This window comes from Mustela nivalis (assembly GCF_964662115.1).
Source record: "Mustela nivalis genome assembly, chromosome: 2".
NCBI classification, from domain to species: domain Eukaryota; kingdom Metazoa; phylum Chordata; class Mammalia; order Carnivora; family Mustelidae; genus Mustela; species Mustela nivalis.
In genome coordinates this window covers 27297314-27316402 of record NC_139021.1, presented here as the reverse complement: position 1 = coordinate 27316402, position 19089 = coordinate 27297314, and the positions used below count along the sequence as shown (strand labels likewise).

Here is a 19089-nt window from a genome sequence, read left to right as displayed (position 1 = left end):
TCAAAATATGTTTACTATGGGATCTACAACATGATTTTATTGTGTGTTATTATTAAGTTATTATTAAACAATTCACTTCCAAATTTGCTTCCACACTTAAAGACAATTTATAGACTTAAAAAATTCTTGTGTCGGGGGGCCTGGGTGGCTCAGTGGTTTAAGCCTCTGCCTTCAGCTCAGGTCATGATCTCAGGGTCCTGGGATCGAGTCCCACATCAGGCTCTCTGCTCAGCAGGGAGCCTGCTTCCCTCTCTCTCTCTCTGCCTGCCTTCTGCCTACTTGTGATCTCTCTCTGTCTATCAAATAAATAAATAAAAATCTTTAAAAAAAATTCTTGTGTCCCCCACTTTTGAAGTAGTCTTCATTTACTTATTTATTTGCTACCTCAAAAAAAAAGTCCAAATTTTCTACTTTTATACTTAGTCTAGACTTTAAGACTTCCATCTGCTATTCCACCTACCTTCAGACAGATAAAATCAAAATCAGGGGTTGCTACACTCTGAAGACTTCTAGATTTGTCTTCACCCAAAGAAAATATGTAATTTTATTCCTCTTAAGCACATGGGTGCTTAAATGTAAACCAGAAAGACTATGGAGAATGGAGAAATAAAAAACTTTAACATTAACCAAATGAAAACATTTACTGTCAGAATATCTGGGTTAACACAAAGAAATAGAATGCGCTGGAATGAATTAAATTGAGGTAAAACAATTTTTTTCTTTAAATCTATATTTTTAATAGCTTTAAAAAAGTTAACTAAGGAGAAAAGAGCAATTTATTTTAGGCTCATAGTATATGTAAAGGTAAACTACATGACAAAAATAGCACAAGAATTGAAAATAGTGCTGCAAGAAACTTAATATATAGGAAGCAGTATAATATTATTTTCCAGATAGACTGATAAGTTATAGATTAGTAGACCACAGAACAGGACCAGAATAAAGAAAAAATTTTAATTCCACCTTCTCAACCTAAAGTGAATTGGGAAGGATAATTTTATATAAATAATTCTGAAAGGAAAGCAGAACTCAGTGTTATGGAATATTTTAAGTTATTATAAGTATCAAATACAGGAAATTCCCAACATGTATCAAAAAATACATAGGATTTCTCAAGTCCTTACCTTACCAAAACTATGAATTAAGTCAAAATATCGATAATACTATGGACTTCAAGTTACACCTGAAACTAATATAAGATTCATTATATGTTATTTAGACAGGAGTTTTTTTAAAGAAAAAAATTAAAAACCAAAATGGGTTCTCTAACCCAGCAGCATCTGTGCCAACTGGGTTCTTCCTAGAAATGCAAGATCTCAGGCCCCACTCCAGACTTATAATTTAACTGACCTCTAGTTGGTCTGTATGCAATTATGTTTAAGAAGCAAAGGTATAAAGCCATAAGAGACTCTTACTCTCACAAATCAAACTGAGGGTTGCTGCGGGGGTAGGGGGGACGGATAGGGTGGTTGGGTTATAGACACTGGGGAGGGTATGTGCTATGGTTCAGTGCTGTGAAATGTGTAAGCCTGATGATTCACAGACCTGTACCCCTGGGGAAAATAACACATTATATGTTAATAAAAATAATTAAAAAAAAAGCAATGTCTAATGTGTTTCTGGGTATCTTAGATAATAACTCTTATGCACTGATGAATTAGTCTGTTCAGTTAGCACCACAGTTGTTTATTCATTAGTCATACCACCAAATAAATACCTGCCTGCTAAATGCATCTGTGTTGAATGCAGGTATAAAGAAATGAATGATCTAGTTGGAAACTAATACCAACAATAACAGTAAATTTGCTCTATCTCCGAACCCAAGGTCATCTTCAATAATGGAAATAAATGAACTTTCATTTTAAATCTGATAAAACAAACTTGCTTTTGCTTTCCTTTGTAGAGAAAAAAACTTCTGGCATATAGGTGTAAGGGCCATCTGTGCCCACACTTCTTTTTTTTTTTTTTTTTTTTAAGTAAGCTTTAAAAAGTATCCAACATGGGATTGAACTCACAACCTCAAGACTGAGAGCCACATCTGTGGACTGAGCCAGCTAGGTACCCTGCATAGTGCATTTTTTATGAGTTGTTAAGCTAGTGCTGAGTGGTGGCAAGTGTGAGAATTCAACATATATACTTCTGAAACTGGCAACCAAACAGTTACCAGGACCAATAAATACAACTGCTCGTTCTCAGAATGTAGCTTGTTACCATGTTTTTATAGAGAACATTCTTGCCTGGCACCATGACAACAAAATGCTGATTTAGTTATTTTATGGGGACTCAAGGCTTTACCTAGAAGCTGGCCAAAACCTGTCATGACACAGACCTTCCCTTTAACCACAACATAATGACTTCAACCCTCCCCTATTTAGTAACTTCTTTTATCTGATTTTGAGTGACAGTAGCTTGTCTTTTCTATATCCAGACCCTTTTTAATTTGCTTTGAAATAACCCTGACTCTCATACCCTTCTGCCCTTCAGGAGGCAGATTTGAGGCTTGTCCTCCCACTTCCTTGTTTGGCTGCCAATCAAATAAACCCTTTCTTTGCTGCATACCAAATCTGTCAGTAGCTTTACTCTGAGTCCAGCAAACAAATGGGTTCAGTTAGACTCCAGTATAAGGTGCTTATTTTTTTATTATACTCGTTACTCTGCCTGGCTTTCTGCTTCACAGACATTTTGTCCCTAATATTGCTTAGTAAATTTCTCCTTCAATTATCTCCTTACAACATCTCCTTATACTACCTTTGAAGAATTCTGCTTTATACTATCCACTTACAACTAGTGCAACTGAGTCATAAGAAAAAATAAGCCTTGTACTGATTATCCTGTATGACTTAGTCTCAAGATAATGGAATGCCACTAATAGTAATGGATGAGACTCTGGAAGATGACAAGCCTTATTAGGACTGTCAGGTCTGTGGATCAACTACATCAGGGCCTGTATCTGCATGACTCTCTTCCCTTTTCTGCGTTTTATTATTTGCGACCTCAATATGAATCCTATACCTCTACTATAATCTGCATTCCAACAGGAAGAAAGGAGAGAAAATGGTATGACCATATTATTAAAAGGCATGACTATATTATTAAAATTATAATACATCCCAGAAATTGTATAACAGAACTCCTATCAGCCCCAATCCTGGCACTTGACCATCTCTTGCAGGAAGACAAAACAAAACCAAAAACAAACAATGGTGTTGGACACATTCTCTTTCTATAAATTACATCTTCTAGAAATTTTATCTAGTTGAACAATAAAGCACAGATTCAAGACTCATTCTGACATATAATATACTTTGCTTAATCTCCATTGATCTCCATCATCTCCTCCTTTGTTAGTAAGTAGGTTTTTTTGCATGCCAAATTTTAGATAGATGTGAATACTTTTCTGTCCACTATGCAAATATCTTTACTATGCAACTTTTTAAAAAGTGTAATGCCTCCTAAAGTCCAACATTCTAATATTTGCTAGTAATAAAGTCTTTATTTTCTAAGTTTTCCCTCATTTTTGCATACTGACATACATGTACATTCGATGTGAATATTACAAAGAGAATTCTGATATGAAATGTAAATGACACTTTTTTTTCTTTTCAACTGCCTTAGTAAGTCACAAGTATCATACTTAATTGAAATACACTGTGTAGACGGGAAGCGGTAAGAATCTCCTTTAACTGGGGCTGCTATGTACCTTTTGGCTTCTAAAAATACATCAGCATCCATAGCATAGAAGTCTGATTTTCTCCTGTTGTAACTCACTCTCAGACAGAATGAACAATTGATGAAGCATACTATTCCTTTATTTTTTTTCCAGGTCAGACATCAGTGATTTACTATTCATAACCCTGATGTCTCCCTCTTTCAAAGATTATTTGTTTAATTTTGTTTTTACTACGCCAGTAATATATTTTCTGAAAATAAAATGACTTTCATATTTAGAATGTGTTTCCTATAATTCGTGGTTGAAAGAAAGCATCTGTCATATTATGTCAGCTTTTCCTCTCTGATCCCCTAGGGGGATGTTCTGAATCATTAGTTTATAATCAGTTTTTGTTTTTAATTAAATATCAGCCATATGACTGAGTAAGAAAGAAATAGGATTTTGCTCTTGGTCTCCCAAATAAATAGATTTATGGAAATAATGTTAAGCAGAAAATATGATAGGCCAATGGAATAAATTTTATAAGAAAAACATCATTTGGAGATTTTCATGTATAAATTACTTTTAGGATATAAAACAAAAGTTTGAATTATGCAATATCAAAATGAAAACATTATTGATCAAGTAAATGCCATAAATTCAGACATCAGTAAGTGTAATACATAAATTGATTTTTGTTACTAATAAGCAAATTATTGCTTTATTAATTTAGTAAATCAATTATTCAATAATTCCATTAATCTATCTACAAGCCTGTGAGAGTTTGTTAGTGTGTATTTGTATCTGTGCGTGGTGGAGGTGCAAGGGTGTATGTGGGTGTGCTCATTAGTAATTATAATACATTTTTATACATTGCAAAACTGCAACTGGTATCTAAACTAGTACAAATTGCACTGCAAGAGTGAATACAGCACCATTGACTAATAAAACTCCCCCAAGATAAACTTTACGTAGTTCAATTTAAACATGAACACAAAAACCTAACAAGTTTTGTGCTTAATGAAAAGTAAAACATAAAAAGTATAAGAAATATTTATTACCAAATAACCGAAAGTATATTTAAGAGCATTTATTTTTAAAATACTTTTAAATTGAGGTTACCAACATATTTATTGATCTTGAAATAGAATCCTATTATTGGCATATATAATAAAGAAAAATACTAAGCAATTATGAAGTTACAAAACTCAACTCTATTCAGATTCAATAACTAAAATTAAGCATATATATGAATATATTAAGCATATCATATACATTGACTATATATACATGAATTTTATTAACTTTTATACATATATAAAGAGAGAGAGAACGATAAATAAAAGGGAAATTGATGTCCCAATGAAGACAGGAAGAATATCCATGAAACAAATCTACAAAATGTCTGGAAAAAAATTAAAAGTCCTAATAAATATATCTAAATTAGGAAATAGAATTTTTCAAACATCTTTTTTTTTTATAAAGATCAAGCTGAAAAACATGATTTTTTAAAGCTAAATAGAAAAATATAAGTATTCAAGTATACACTGTTAGGAATGAACTTATGTCTTATAATTCCCAACCAAGATGAAATTGAATATTTACTCAAATCTATGATAATTATATTCAAAACTCAAAGAACTCTATTTTTCTAAGAAAGGAAAATAAATAAAGCTAACTTAATATGAGGCATAAAATGAAAAGACCAAGACCCTTCAAGGAAATTAAAGTTTGTTTACTTGTCTTCCCCAACTGTGTTTTTATGGAATTTGGACCTTTTATATGTTCATGTTAACATGTTTCCAAAACATGTTTGTTTACAAAATATAGTTCAATATTATAAGACCAATATGGCAGCACAAATGCTCAAACTTTCCCTTCTCTAATTCTCATTAACATAAGAAAATATTATATAAAACTTACATTTTTACAATTTAACATTAACTACATAAACCTTTCCCAAATCTTCATGTATTTTTATTATGTTCTGGGAGAACTCCTGTGCTCTACCTTCTGCTTCAATAGCTAGCTTTTCATTTGTATCCATTATATCTAGGATCTATCCTAACAAACAGTTTCCATTTCTGTACCAGCTAAGATACTTTCAGCTTAGAGAAATAGAAATTGGCTCATTTATGTCTCCTAGCTCCCATTTGTCACATTGTTTTGCTTTTTTGTCTGTCTTTGGTGTCTGCATGCTTTTAAGTCTGTTTTTCCTCATAGTTTTAAAATGGCAGCCAGTCCACTTTGAGGCTAAATACTTTCATTTCAAGTTCAGAAAGAATGAGAGATGAAAACAAATTGGCAAAACAAAAGCAAAAAAAAAGTCACCCAAATAATCCTGGAGCATGAACTATAAAGCCCCCTACTAAACCTGATTGCAAAGTGAAGACACCTTGCTAAAATATAGGATGAAATAATTAGTATAGATGAATGCAAGGCTCATCCAAGAGAAAAGAACGGGTTTGTCTTCCCCACAGTCACATGGAGAAATAACTGAACAAATGTGTTTCTCTGTGAGAAGATAAAACAGCAAAGCAAGTATGGGTGATGATCAGGCAAGCAACACTCACATTCTTAGCTTTTTTAAAAAGGTGACTCTTCTTGTTTTCTTGTTTCTAGAATAAGATATCACCTTATTTCCTTGGTTTTATTAATTATACTAATTTTTAAATCTTAGCATCCTATTTATTTATTTTAGATTTTATTTATTTATTTGACAAACAGAGATCACAGGTAGGCAGAGAGGCAGGCAGAGAGAGAGGAGGAAGCAGGCTTCCTGCCGAGCAGAGAGACCGAAGAGGGGCCCGATCCCAGGACTCTGGGATCATGACCTGAGCAGAAGGCAGAGGCTTTAACCCACTGAGCCACCCAGGTGCCCCTTAGCATCCTATTTATTGAGATTTTTTTTTGTTTATATTGCTTTTTTGTTTTATTTTTCCTCAGAAGTCTGTTGATTTGTTTCATATTGGCCTCTGATTGTATAATCAATTGGTAACTACTCATCGCTGCCAGTGTTTTTAAGGAGAAAAGCCAAAGACCTATGCACAAGGGGTTGTTGGATTTCAGAAATTCCATATAATAGCAAAAACCAAAGAACTGATGACATTTCTTCTATAATAGCTCCTCAGAAGAACAATACATTTCTAACCAAAAATGAGATATGGCTAAATTTGAGGAAGCACCCACTCAAAGGAATAGTAACAGAAAGCAGAATTTAAAAAGCAAAGAAAGGGGTGCCTGGGTGGCTCAGTGGGTTAAGCCGCTGCCTTTGGCTCAGGTCATGATCCCAGGGTTCGGGATCGAGCCCTGCATCGGGCTCTCTGCTCAGCAGGGAGCCTGCTTCCTCCTCTCTCTCTGCCTGCCTCTCTGCCTGCCTGTGATCTCTCTCTGTCAAATAAATAAATAAAATCTTTAAAAAAAAATAAAATAAAAAGCAAAGAAAGATTGAAGTAGAAAAGTAGGTACAAAGCCAAAACAGTTTACAATCATAGAAAGAAGGGGATTTCAAAGTAGAGGCGAAAAAATCAATAATGCCAAATGCTATGTGGATTGACTTTGGAAATCATGATGTTCATTTAAAGCAGCATTTCACATGATGGTGGCCAGAGAGTCCATTTGTAAAGAAGTTAAAGACAAAGTAATTACAAAGAAGTAAAAAATAGCATTTACCATCAACAAACATGAAATATCTGGCAATAAGAGAGTCTGGATGGTAGCCTGATGGGGGTAAAAAAAATACTGTACTTAGAACAAGACAAAAGTCTACTGAAATGTGATAGTCGAGAAGAAAAGAATGGAGGAGACACATGTCTAAAATATGAGTTAAGAAAGAGTAGTGTTGAGTATTTAAAGCCTCAGGAAAGGCTTTGGACAGACATTTCCCATAAAGCATGTATGTAATACATAAGGATCACTACAGTTTTGGGGTGCCTGGGTGGCTCAGTAGGTTAAGCTTCTGCCCTCGGCTCAAGTCATAGTCTCAGGGTCCTGGGATCCAGCCCCTCATCGGGCTCTCTGCTTGACAGGGAGCCTGCTCCCCCTCCCCGCCCAGTCTGCTTCTCTGCCTACTTGTGACTTCTCTATCAAATAAATAAATAGAATCTTTTTACCAAAATCACTACAGTTTTCTTATATACTAGGGAAACTTTTCAGAATGCAACTGGGATTCTTTATTGTGATAGACATGACCCCAGATTGTCCAGGCCACCCAGGCCATATGGTCCTGTACTAATACATCACAAAAGTTTCCAGCAGAGGTTAGATTTAATCTATCAGTGACAGCTAATTGGTAACCAGACTTCTCTTCTATTTTTCCTTAGTGCTCCTTTTCCAGGCCTCCTTTGTAATTCTGTTGGTTTGAGATCTAGCAATGATGGATTATGAGAAATGATATGACCCCTTCCAGAACTGGCCCATAAAAATCTCCTACATGCCCTCCTCCATATTCTTTCCCATTTGGTGGTTTGAGTTTCTTTGAAAACCTAATGTTAATATGATGGATCCATTAGAATGAATTACAATGGACTATGAATAAATGATAAGATGTAAAATTCATGTTTGGAGCTGTGGGTTAATTAGGAAGAATCTTCTACTTGTTGTGGAGACATTACATATTTGGAAGTTAATTGAGCAGCTATTTTTATTATACAAATACAGAGTTCTTCTCAATATAATACTTCAGAAAGTTACTACTACTGTATTGAAGTAAATATAGAGCAAAATCCTATTAACTATTTAGGTGACAAGGAATAATATGGAAAACACAGGTTAATCTTGAAAAACAAAATGAACACCTTGCTTTGAATATAGGAGAAGCAAAGGGCAGAAGAGTACAGAGAAAGGATAACACTGGCCAAGAGCAGGAGACATAATTTAAGCCAAATGATTTTCATTTATTCATCCTGCTGAGGTAGACTGAGATTAAAGTTATTACTAAAATAATCAAAAGTTAAAAATTTATTCTACAGGTGTGGATATTTTTATTTGATTGCATTTTGTTTCTTAAATTACTAATATCTGAAACACCAGCTCCATCTCATACTGTTGATAATTTTGGTATAACCTGGTAGAAAAAATTAAACCTAAAGTTACTTCAATACTTTTGTAAGCCTGGAGGGGAACCCTGTAACAATAACTTAAACACTACAAATACATGGTGGTGGTGGTGGTGGAGAGGCTGATAGGAAACTATACCTCAACTATGCGAGGTACATAGTCACCAAATAGAGTATTATATTCCATCTTATATGTAAAAAATACCTATCAAGTCAATCTCAAAAGTCTACATACTGTATGATTCCAACTATATGATATTCTGGAAAAGGTAAAGCTGTAAAGATAGTAAAAAAATCAGTGGTTGCCAGGGGGAGGAAAGGACACAGCACAAAGATTGTTACAGCAGTTAAATTACTCTGTATGTATAATGGTGGACACATGCCATTATAAATTTGTCAAACCCCATGGAATGAACCCATGGAATGAACAACACCAGGAGTGAACCATATGTAAAGTATGGACTTTCTGTGATAATGATGTGTCCACGTAAGTTAGTCACTTGTAGCAAATGTACCAGTTTTTTGGGGCCAGAGGAAGGGATGTTTATAGAAAACTGTGGGAGAGGGGGGGTGGCAGGTGTACGGGTGGCAAATTTTCTACTCAATTTTGTTGTGAACCTAAAACTGCTCTAAAAATACTCTATTAAAATATTTTTTAAATGCATGGCAAATGAAAACATGAACTGAAGCATTTCAAAAAGCTGCCAATAGGACAGAATTTTAAAAGAGGCTTAAAATATTCAATAGTTTACAAAACCAGTAGGTGTCTCTCATGCTCTATATATTTTTAAAATATATAATAATCTCAAAAACAAATGCATGTGTAAAAGAGAAAACAGTATAATAATTAGGAAAGTAAAAATAATTACATTTTCTTCAGTTTATTTTTGGTTAAGAGGGCAGGTTTGCACAAACAGCATACTATATTTTCAATAGACTGGCAGCTTAGACAATCCTTGACTTCTGTAACACATTTGGAGATCTCCCATTTCACATTTGTAAGCACATCACTTCTGTTAAAATTAATGGAGCACCATACAAATTTAGCAGCAGTTTGGAAAACATTAGAAATGACCTATGATCCATGCATATATTCCTTAAGATGCCTGTCACATTTAATCAAGGTCATCATATTTCACTGATGCATGCCATTGTTAATTTCTTTTTCTCTACATGTATCATTTCAATAAATCATCTGTCAAACTAAACAGACACAATTACATCCATAAAATTCACAAGCATTTATGAGGTTATGAAAAAGGGTCTGTTTTCAAGTGAAGAGACATTTTTGTTTACCCATTAAGTGCCTAAATACATGGACTTGATTCCAAATTCTATCACCAACACTCATGACGACATGCACTTAGAGACATAGTGTGAAGGAGTTAGAGTAGACACCAAATATTTAGATAAAAATTAAAATGGAATTAAATACATGTCTTTAAAGAAGCAAAGAATGAAACATGAATGTGCAATTTTTAAGATAAGGACACAAAATTAGAAAAGAAGTCATTCTTTTTCTTTACAAGAGCAGCATTTTTCAGCCTTTCATAGGGGCCCATTACAAAGTTTAAATAAAAGTGATTTTCTAGAGGGGAGGAGTCAAGATGGCGGAGAAGAAGCAGGCTGAGACTACTTCAGCTAGCCGGAGATGAGCTAGATAGCTTATCTAAAGATTGCAAACACCTGAAAATCCCTCGGCAGATCGAAGAGAAGAAGAGCAGCAATTCTGGAAACAGAAAAACCACTTTCTGAAAGGTAGGACCGGCAGAGAACTGAATCCAAAGCGACGGGAAGACAGATCCCGGGGGGAGGGGCCGGCTCCCGGCAAGCAGCGGAGCAACCGCGCACAAAATCAGGACTTTTAAAAGTCTGTTCCGCTGAGGGACATCGCTCCAGAGGCTAAACCGGGGCGAAGCCCACGTGGGGTCAGCGTGGCCTCAGGTCCCGCAGGGTCACAGAAGGATCAGGGGTGTCTGAGTGTCACAGAGCTTACGGGTATTGGAACGGGAAAGCCGGCTACAGAGACAGAGCCGACAGTGAGCTCGCAGCTCGGTGTTACCTTGAACCGGTCGCAGGCTCGGTGAGCTCGGAGCGCGGCCGGAGGTCAGGCAGACAGGAGTAACTGGGCGCTGTTCTCTGAGGGCGCACTGAGGAGTGGGGCCCTGGGCTCTCGTCTCCTCCGGGCCGGAGACCAGGAGGCAGCCATTTGTGTTCCCGTCCTCCGGAACTCTACGGAAAGCCCTCAGGGAACAAAAGCTCCTGAAAGCAAACCCTAGCGGATTACTCAACCCCGCCCCTGATAAGGGCGGTGCAATTCCGCCTGGGGCAAAGACACTTGAGAATCACTACAACATGCCCCTCCCCCAGAAGATCAACAAGAAATCCAGCAGAGACCAAGTTCACCTACCAAGGAGTGCGGTTTCAATACCAAGGAGAGCAGCAGAATTCCAGAGGAGGAGAAAGCCAAGCACGGAACTCATGGCTTTTTCCCTGTGATTTTTTTTTGTCTTGCAGTTAATTTAATTTTTTTCTTTTTCATTTTTTGTTTTTTTTCTCTCCTTCTGGTTAAATTTTTTTTTAACTTTTACCTTTTTCTTTTTTAACGTTTTTTTAACTAGTTTATCTAATATAAGTATTTTTTCTTTTTTATATTTTTCTTATTTGTTATCTTTTTTTTAATTATTTTCTTTTCTTTTTTTTTTTCTTTCTTCCTTTTTGAACCTCTTTTTATCCCTTCTCCCCCCTCAAGATTTGGGATCTCTTCTAATTTGGTTAAAGCATAGTTTCCTGGGGTTGTTGCCACCCTTTTAGTATTTTACTTGCTCCTTCATATACTCTTATCTGGACAAAATGACAAGGCGGAAAAATTCAACACAAAAAAAAGAACAAGAGGCAGTACCAAAGGCTAGGGACCTAATCAATACAGACATTGGTAATACGTCAGATCTAGAGTTCAGAATGACAATTCTCAAGGTTCTAGCTGGGCTCGAAAAAGGCATGGAAGATATTAGAGAAACCCTCTCGAGAGATATAAAAGCCCTTTCTGGAGGAATAAAAGAACTAAAATCTAACCAAATTGAAATCAAAAAAGCTATTAATGAGGTGCAATCAAAAATGGAGGCTCTCACTGCTAGGATAAATGAGGCAGAAGAAAGAATTAGTGGTATAGAAGACCAAATGACAGAGAATAAAGAAGCTGAGCAAAAGAGGGACAAACAGCTACTGGACCACGAGAGGAGAATTCGAGAGATAAGTGACACCATAAGACGAAACAACATTAGAATAATTGGGATTCCAGAAGGAGAAGAAAGAGAGAGGGGAGCAGAAGGTATACTGGAGAGAATTATTGGGGAGAATTTCCCCAATATGGCAAAGGGAATGAGCATCAAAATTCAGGAGGCTCAGAGAACGCCCCTCAAAATCAATAAGAATAGGCCCACACCCCGTCACCTAATAGTAAAATTTACAAGTCTCAGTGACAAAGAGAAAATCCTGAAAGAAACCCAGGAAAAGAAATCTGTAACATACAATGGTAAAAATATTAGATTGGCAGCTGACTTATCCACAGAGACCTGGCAGGCCAGAAAGAGCTGGCATGATATTTTCAGAGCACTAAATGAAAAAAACATGCAGCCAAGAATACTATATCCAGCTAGGCTATCATTGAAAATAGAAGGAGAGATTAAAAGCTTCCAGGACAAACAAAAACTGAAAGAATTTGCAAACACCAAACCAGCTCTACAGGAAATCTTGAAAGGGGTCCTCTAAGCAAAGAGAGAGCCTACAAGTGGTAGATCAAAAAGGAACAGAGACCATATACAGTAACAGTCACCTTACAGGCAATACAGTGGCACTAAATTCATATCTCTCAATAGTTACCCTGAATGTTAATGGGCAAAAGACACAGGGTATCAGAATGGATAAAAAAACAAAACCCATCTATATGTTGCCTCCAAGAAACTCATTTTAAGCCCGAAGACACCTCCAGATTTAAAGTGAGGGGGTGGAAAAGAATTTACCATGCTAATGGACATCAGAAGAAAGCAGGAGTGGCAATCCTTATATCAGATCAATTAGATTTTAAGCCAAAGACTATAATAAGAGATGAGGAAGGACACTATATCATACTCAAAGGGTCTGTCCAACAAGAAGATTTAACAATTTTAAATATCTATGCCCCCAACGTGGGAGCAGCCAATATATAAACCAATTAATAACAAAATCAAAGAAACACATAAACAATAATACAATAATAGTAGGGGACTTTAACACTCCGCTCACTGAAATGGAAAGATCATCCAAGCAAAAGATCAGCAAGGAAATAAAGGCCTTAAACGACACACTGGACCAGATGGACATCACAGATATATTCAGAACTTTTCATCCCAAAGCAACAGAATACGCATTCTTCTCTAGTGCACATGGAACATTCTCCAGAATAGATCACATCCTCGGTCCTAAATCAGGACTCAACCGGTATCAAAAGATTGGGATCATTCCCTGCTTATTTTCAGACCACAATGCTCTAAAGTTCGAACTCAACCACAAAAGGAAGTTTGGAAAGAACCCAAATATATGGAGACTAAACAGCATCCTTCTAAAGAATGAATGGGTCAACAGGGAAATTAAAGAAGAATTGAAAAAAATCATGGAAACAAATGATAATGAAAATACAACAGTTCAAAATCTGTGGGACACAATAAAGGCAGTCCTGAGAGGGAAATATATAGCGGTACAAGCCTTTCTCAAGAAACAAGAAAGGTCTCAGGTACACAACCTAACCATACACCTAAAGGAGCTGGAGAAAGAACAGGAAAGAAACCCTAAGCCCAGCAGGAGAAGAGAAATCATAAAGATCAGAGCAGAAATCAATGAAATACAAACCAAAAAAAAAAAAAACAATAGAACAAATCAACGAAACTAGGAGCTGGTTCTTTGAAAGAATTAATAAGATTGATAAACCCCTGGCCCAACTTTTCAAAAAGATTAGAGAAAGGACCCAAATAAATAAAATCATAAATGAAAGAGGAGAGATCACAACTAACACCAAATAAATACAAACTATTATAAGAACATACTATGAGCAACTCTACGCCAACAAATTTGACAATTTGGAAAAAATGGATGCATTCCTAGAAACATATAAACTATCACAACTGAACCAGGAAGAAATAGAAAGCCTGAACAGACCCATAACCAGTAAGGAGATTGAAACAGTCATTAAAAATCTCCAAACAAACCAAAGTCCAGGGCCAGATGGCTTCCCGGGGGAATTCTACCAAACATTTAAAGAAGAACTAATTCCTATTCTCCTGAAACTGTTCCAAAAAATTGAAATGGAAGGAAAACTTCCAAACTCATTTTATGAGGCCAGCATCACCTTGATCCCAAAACCAGACAAGGATCCCATCAAAAAAGAGAGCTATAGACCAATATCCTTGATGAACACAGATGCGAAAATACTCAACAAAATACTAGCCAATAGGATTCAACAGTACATTAAAAGGATTATTCACCACGACCAAGTGGGATTTATTCCAGGGCTGCAAGGTTGGTTCAACATCCGCAAATCAGTCAATGTGATAAAACACATCAATAAAAGAAAGAACAAGAACCATATGATACTCTCAATAGATGCTGAAAAAGCATTTGACAAAGTACAGCATCCCTTCCTGATCAAAACTCTTCAAAGTGTAGGGATAGAGGGCACATACCTCAATATCATCAAAGCCATCTATGAAAAACCCACCGCAAATATCATTCTCAATGGAGAAAAACTGAAAGCTTTTCCGCTAAGGCAGGAACACGGCAGGGATGTCCATTATCACCACTGCTATTCAACATAGTACTAGAGGTCCTAGCCTCAGCAATCAGACAACAAAAGGAAATTAAAGGCATCCAAATCGGCAAAGAAGAAGTCAAATTATCACTCTTCTCAGATGATATAATACTATCTGTGGAAAACCCAAAAGACTCCACTCCAAAACTGCTAGAACTTGTATAGGAATTCAGTAAAGTGTCAGGATATAAAATCAATGCACAGAAATCAGTTGCATTTCTCTACACCAACAGCAAGAAAGAAGAAAGAGAAATTAAGGAGTCAATCCCATTTACAATTGCACCCAAAACCATAAGATACCTAGGAATAAACCTAATCAAAGAGACACAGAATCTATACTCAGAAAACTATAAAGTACTCATGAAAGAAACTGAGGAAGACACAAAGAAATGGAAAAATGTTCCTGGCTCTTGGATTGGAAGAATAAATATTGTGAAAAAGTCTATGCTACCTAAAGCAATCTACACATTTAATGCAATTCCTATCAAAGTACAATCCATCTTTCAAAGAAATGGAACAAATAATTCTAAAATTTATATGGAACCAGAAAAGACCTCGAATAGCCAAAGGGATATTGAAAAAGAAAGCCAACGTTGGTGGCATCACAATTCTGGACTTCAAGCTCTATTACAAAGCTGTCATCATCAAGACAGCCTGGTACTGGCACAAAAACAGACACATAGATCAATGGAACAGAATAGAGAGCCCAGAAATAGACCCTCAACTCTACAGTCAACTAATCTTCGACAAAGCAGGAAAGAATGTCCAATGGAAAAAAGACAGCCTCTTCAATAAATGGTGCTGGGAAAATTGGACAGCCACATGCAGAAAAATGAAATTGGACCATTTCCTTACACCACACACAAAAATAGACTCAAAATGGATCAAGGACCTCAATGTGCAAAAGGAATCCATCAAAATCCTTGAGGAGAACACAGGCAGCAACCTCTTCGACCTAGCCGCAGCAACATCTTCCTAGGAACAACGCCAAAGGCAAGGGAAGCAAGGGCAAAAATGAACTATTGGGATTTCATCAAGATCAAAAGCTTTTGCACAGCAAAGGAAACAGTTAACAAAATCAAAAGACAACTGACAGACTGGCAGAAGATATTTGCAAACGACATATCAGAAAAAGGACTATTGTCCAGAATCTATAAAGAACTTAGCAAACTCAACACCCAAAGAACAAATAATCCAATCAAGAAATGGGCAGAGGACATGAACAGACATTTCTGCAAAGAAGACAGATGGCCAATAGACACATGAAAAAGTGCTCCATATCACTCAGCATCAGGGAAATACAAATCAAAACCACAATGAGATATCACCTCACACCAGTCAGAATGGCTAAAATCAACAAGTCAGGAAATGACAGATGCTGGCGAGGATGCAGAGAAAGGGGAACCCTCCTACACTGCTGGTGGGAATGCAAGCTGTTGTAGCCACACTGGAAAATAGCATGGAGGTTCCTCAAAATGTTGAAAATAGAACTGCCCTATGACTCAGCAATTGCACTATTGGGTATTTACCCTAAAGATACAAACGTAGTGATCCAAAGGGGCACATGCACCCGAATGTTTATAGCAGCAATGTCCACAATAGCAAAACTATGGAAAGAACCTAGATGTCCATCAACAGATGAATGGATCAAGAAGATGTGGTATATATACACAATGGAATACTATGCAGCCATAAAAAGAAATGAAATCTTGCCATTTGTGACAACATGGATGGAACTAGAGAGTATCATGCTTAGCGAGATAAGTCAAGCAGAGAAAGACAACTATCATATGATCTCCCTGATATGAGGAAGTGGTGATGCAACATGGGGGCTTAAGTGGGTAGGAGAAGAATAAATGATACAAGATGGTATTGGGAGGGAGCCAAACCATTAGTGACTCTTAATCTCACAAAACAAACTGAGGGTTGCTGGGGGGAGGAGGTTTGGGAGAAGGGGGTAGGATTATGGACATTGGGGAGGGTATGTGCTTTGGTGAGTGCTGTGAAGTGTGTAAACCTGGTGATTCACAGACCTGTACCCCTGGGGATAAAAATATATGTTTATAAAAAAAAATAAAAAATTTAGAAATAGGAAAAAAAGTGATTTTCTAAATTGTAGTTATAACTCAAATGATAAAAATATTTTATTAAATCTTGGTTTAAAGAATGACAGAAAGCTTCCAACTTAATAGGCCTTGTTTAGGCCTTATTTTCCAAAATCTAAATTTAAAAACTATTGTTTATTAGAACATGAAGATAATTACAAATTGTGGGCTCAAAATTCTACCTGGCTCAGTTAAATTTTTGTTGTCACATGTCTAAGGAATAAACTGCTTTTTGAGAAGGAGCACAAGCAGTGGGAGCAGAAGAGGGAGAAGTAGGCTCTCCACTGAGCAAGGGGCCTGGTGTGGGATGTGGGACTGATCCCAGGACTCTGGGATCATGAACTGAGCCAAAGACAGATGCTTAACTGACTGAGTCACCCAGGCACACCTAAAGAATAAACTATTAACACTGGTATTTCATCTTAGAGTCTCATATAAAGTAGGCAAAAGAATAAGATGTTCTTGCCCAACTTAACATCACAAGAGACTCCATAGAAGGGGAAAGCAAAACCAGCTACACAGAATCCTATAGGAAAATTTGTGGAGGAAAAGTCACTCCACTACTAAAGTATTTTTAGTCCTAAAGTAACTAGAAAAGGAAGAACAAAGTAAGCACAGAATTAATAGAATGAAGAAAATGAGAAAGATAACTGTAGAAACAAAGGAAATTGAGAATAAAAAAATAGAAAAATCAACAAAACTATAATTTGTTTTTATAAGATTAATAAATTAGCTAGTCTAGAAAAAAAAAGACAATTCAAATAAATAAAATCAGAAATGAATAGGAGACTGTAAAACTGATGCCACGTAAATAGAAAGGATTATAAATGACTGCTATGAAAAATTTCATCTCAACAAATTGGATAATCTCAAGAAATGGATAAATTTCTAGAAACACACAATCTACCAATACTGATTCATAAAAAAAAATAAACAAACAAAATGTGACCAGACCTACAACTGATAAGATCTTTATTTGAAAACTACAAGAAAGGATAAATGGACATGTCCTTACAATTGCAGGTCAACTTCCTTCCAAGCTGTACTCTGTTAAATACAAAGTATGTTGCATTTATATTATTTCCATCATTTCCAGATGTATTTCCATCTGTTTCCACAAATCTACCTCAGGATAAGTTTCTTTCCTTCTGGCACTGATTCCACCTGGTTTACTACCTAAAGTGAATGGAACAATCATAATTATTTTTCTCTCATTTCTCTATGACAAGTGTAGGATGCTGAAAACACTGACTTGATCTCTCATCCTCTATCTTTTTCATGTCAGCACAATGACCTCTCTGCAGCTTATATTCCAGGCCCTTTGTAGGTCAATGTATGCCCTGACCAAGATGTGGAAAAGCTTGTTCTCATCCTCGCTACAGTGACACACAGAAGGTGCCACTTTAGGTAACTACTCTCTGACATCACCACAATGACTCCCTCCTTCTATAAACACTGTGGGTTGCGGTCTGGAATGGGTGGAGAAAGCTGTGTAGCACCTGAATAGTCCATCCACCAGATCTCCCTGTCAGTAATTTATCCTAAATTGAACTCTGTGTAAATGTTATGGTATGGCTTGTTTCATTTTTCTGTCTCAAAGTGCCTTTTCAGTCTGGAAGATACTTTACTGTCCCTCCTCCACCTTTTAACAGCAAATATCACAAATAAAAATGTGTATTAAGGGGGCGCCTGGGTGGCTCAGTGGGTTAAGCCGCTGCCTTCGGCTCAGGTCATGATCTCAGGGTCCTGGGATCGAGTCCCGTGTCGGGCTCTCTACTCAGCAGGGAGCCTGCTTCCCTATCTCTCTCTCTGCCTGCCTCTCCATCTACTTGTAATTTCTCTCTGTCAAATTAATAAAAATAAAAATCTTAAAAAATAAATAAATAAATAAATAAAATGTGTATTAAGGTGTCTTGCACTACAAAATAATTTATATAATCTGTGGGTTATTTGATGATCTTAATTATCTTTTGCATAATTACTTATTACAATACAATAAAAAATTACCAAGCATTATTAATCTTCACACATCAGTTGTTGCCACAAGTATGATGTTTTAGGAAAATTATACCGAGTACATTTCCGTTACTAATGATACCAATATGTTTTGAGAATATAAAGATATGGTGGGTTTACTCTAGAAACAGCACTTCAAAATGTACTAAACATGGGTCTCTTTTTAGGAGTAAGCATGAATTGCTTTAATTTTAAATATTTAAGATCATATGATAGTCAGTGGCTAGCTCTATATCTCTTTTCTAGAGTCTAAGAGCTAGTCTCTTGAAAACTTCCCTTTAGACTAAAAGATCTGTGATTATAAAGTAACATAGTTGCAGAATATACAAAAATATGCACTGCTTTCTGTAAGGGATTATTTTGGATTTTTTTATCAACTCTATTTTATGGATTCCAACTATACATTATCTTCAGTTTTAT

General features: G+C 36.2%; 1 long non-coding RNA gene across 1 annotated transcript in view; it reads right to left on the bottom strand.

The window, feature by feature from the left end:
- Window positions 1-19089, bottom strand: part of LOC309859413 — a 169083-nt gene that overhangs the window by 130155 nt on the left and 19839 nt on the right. The window lies entirely within an intron of this gene.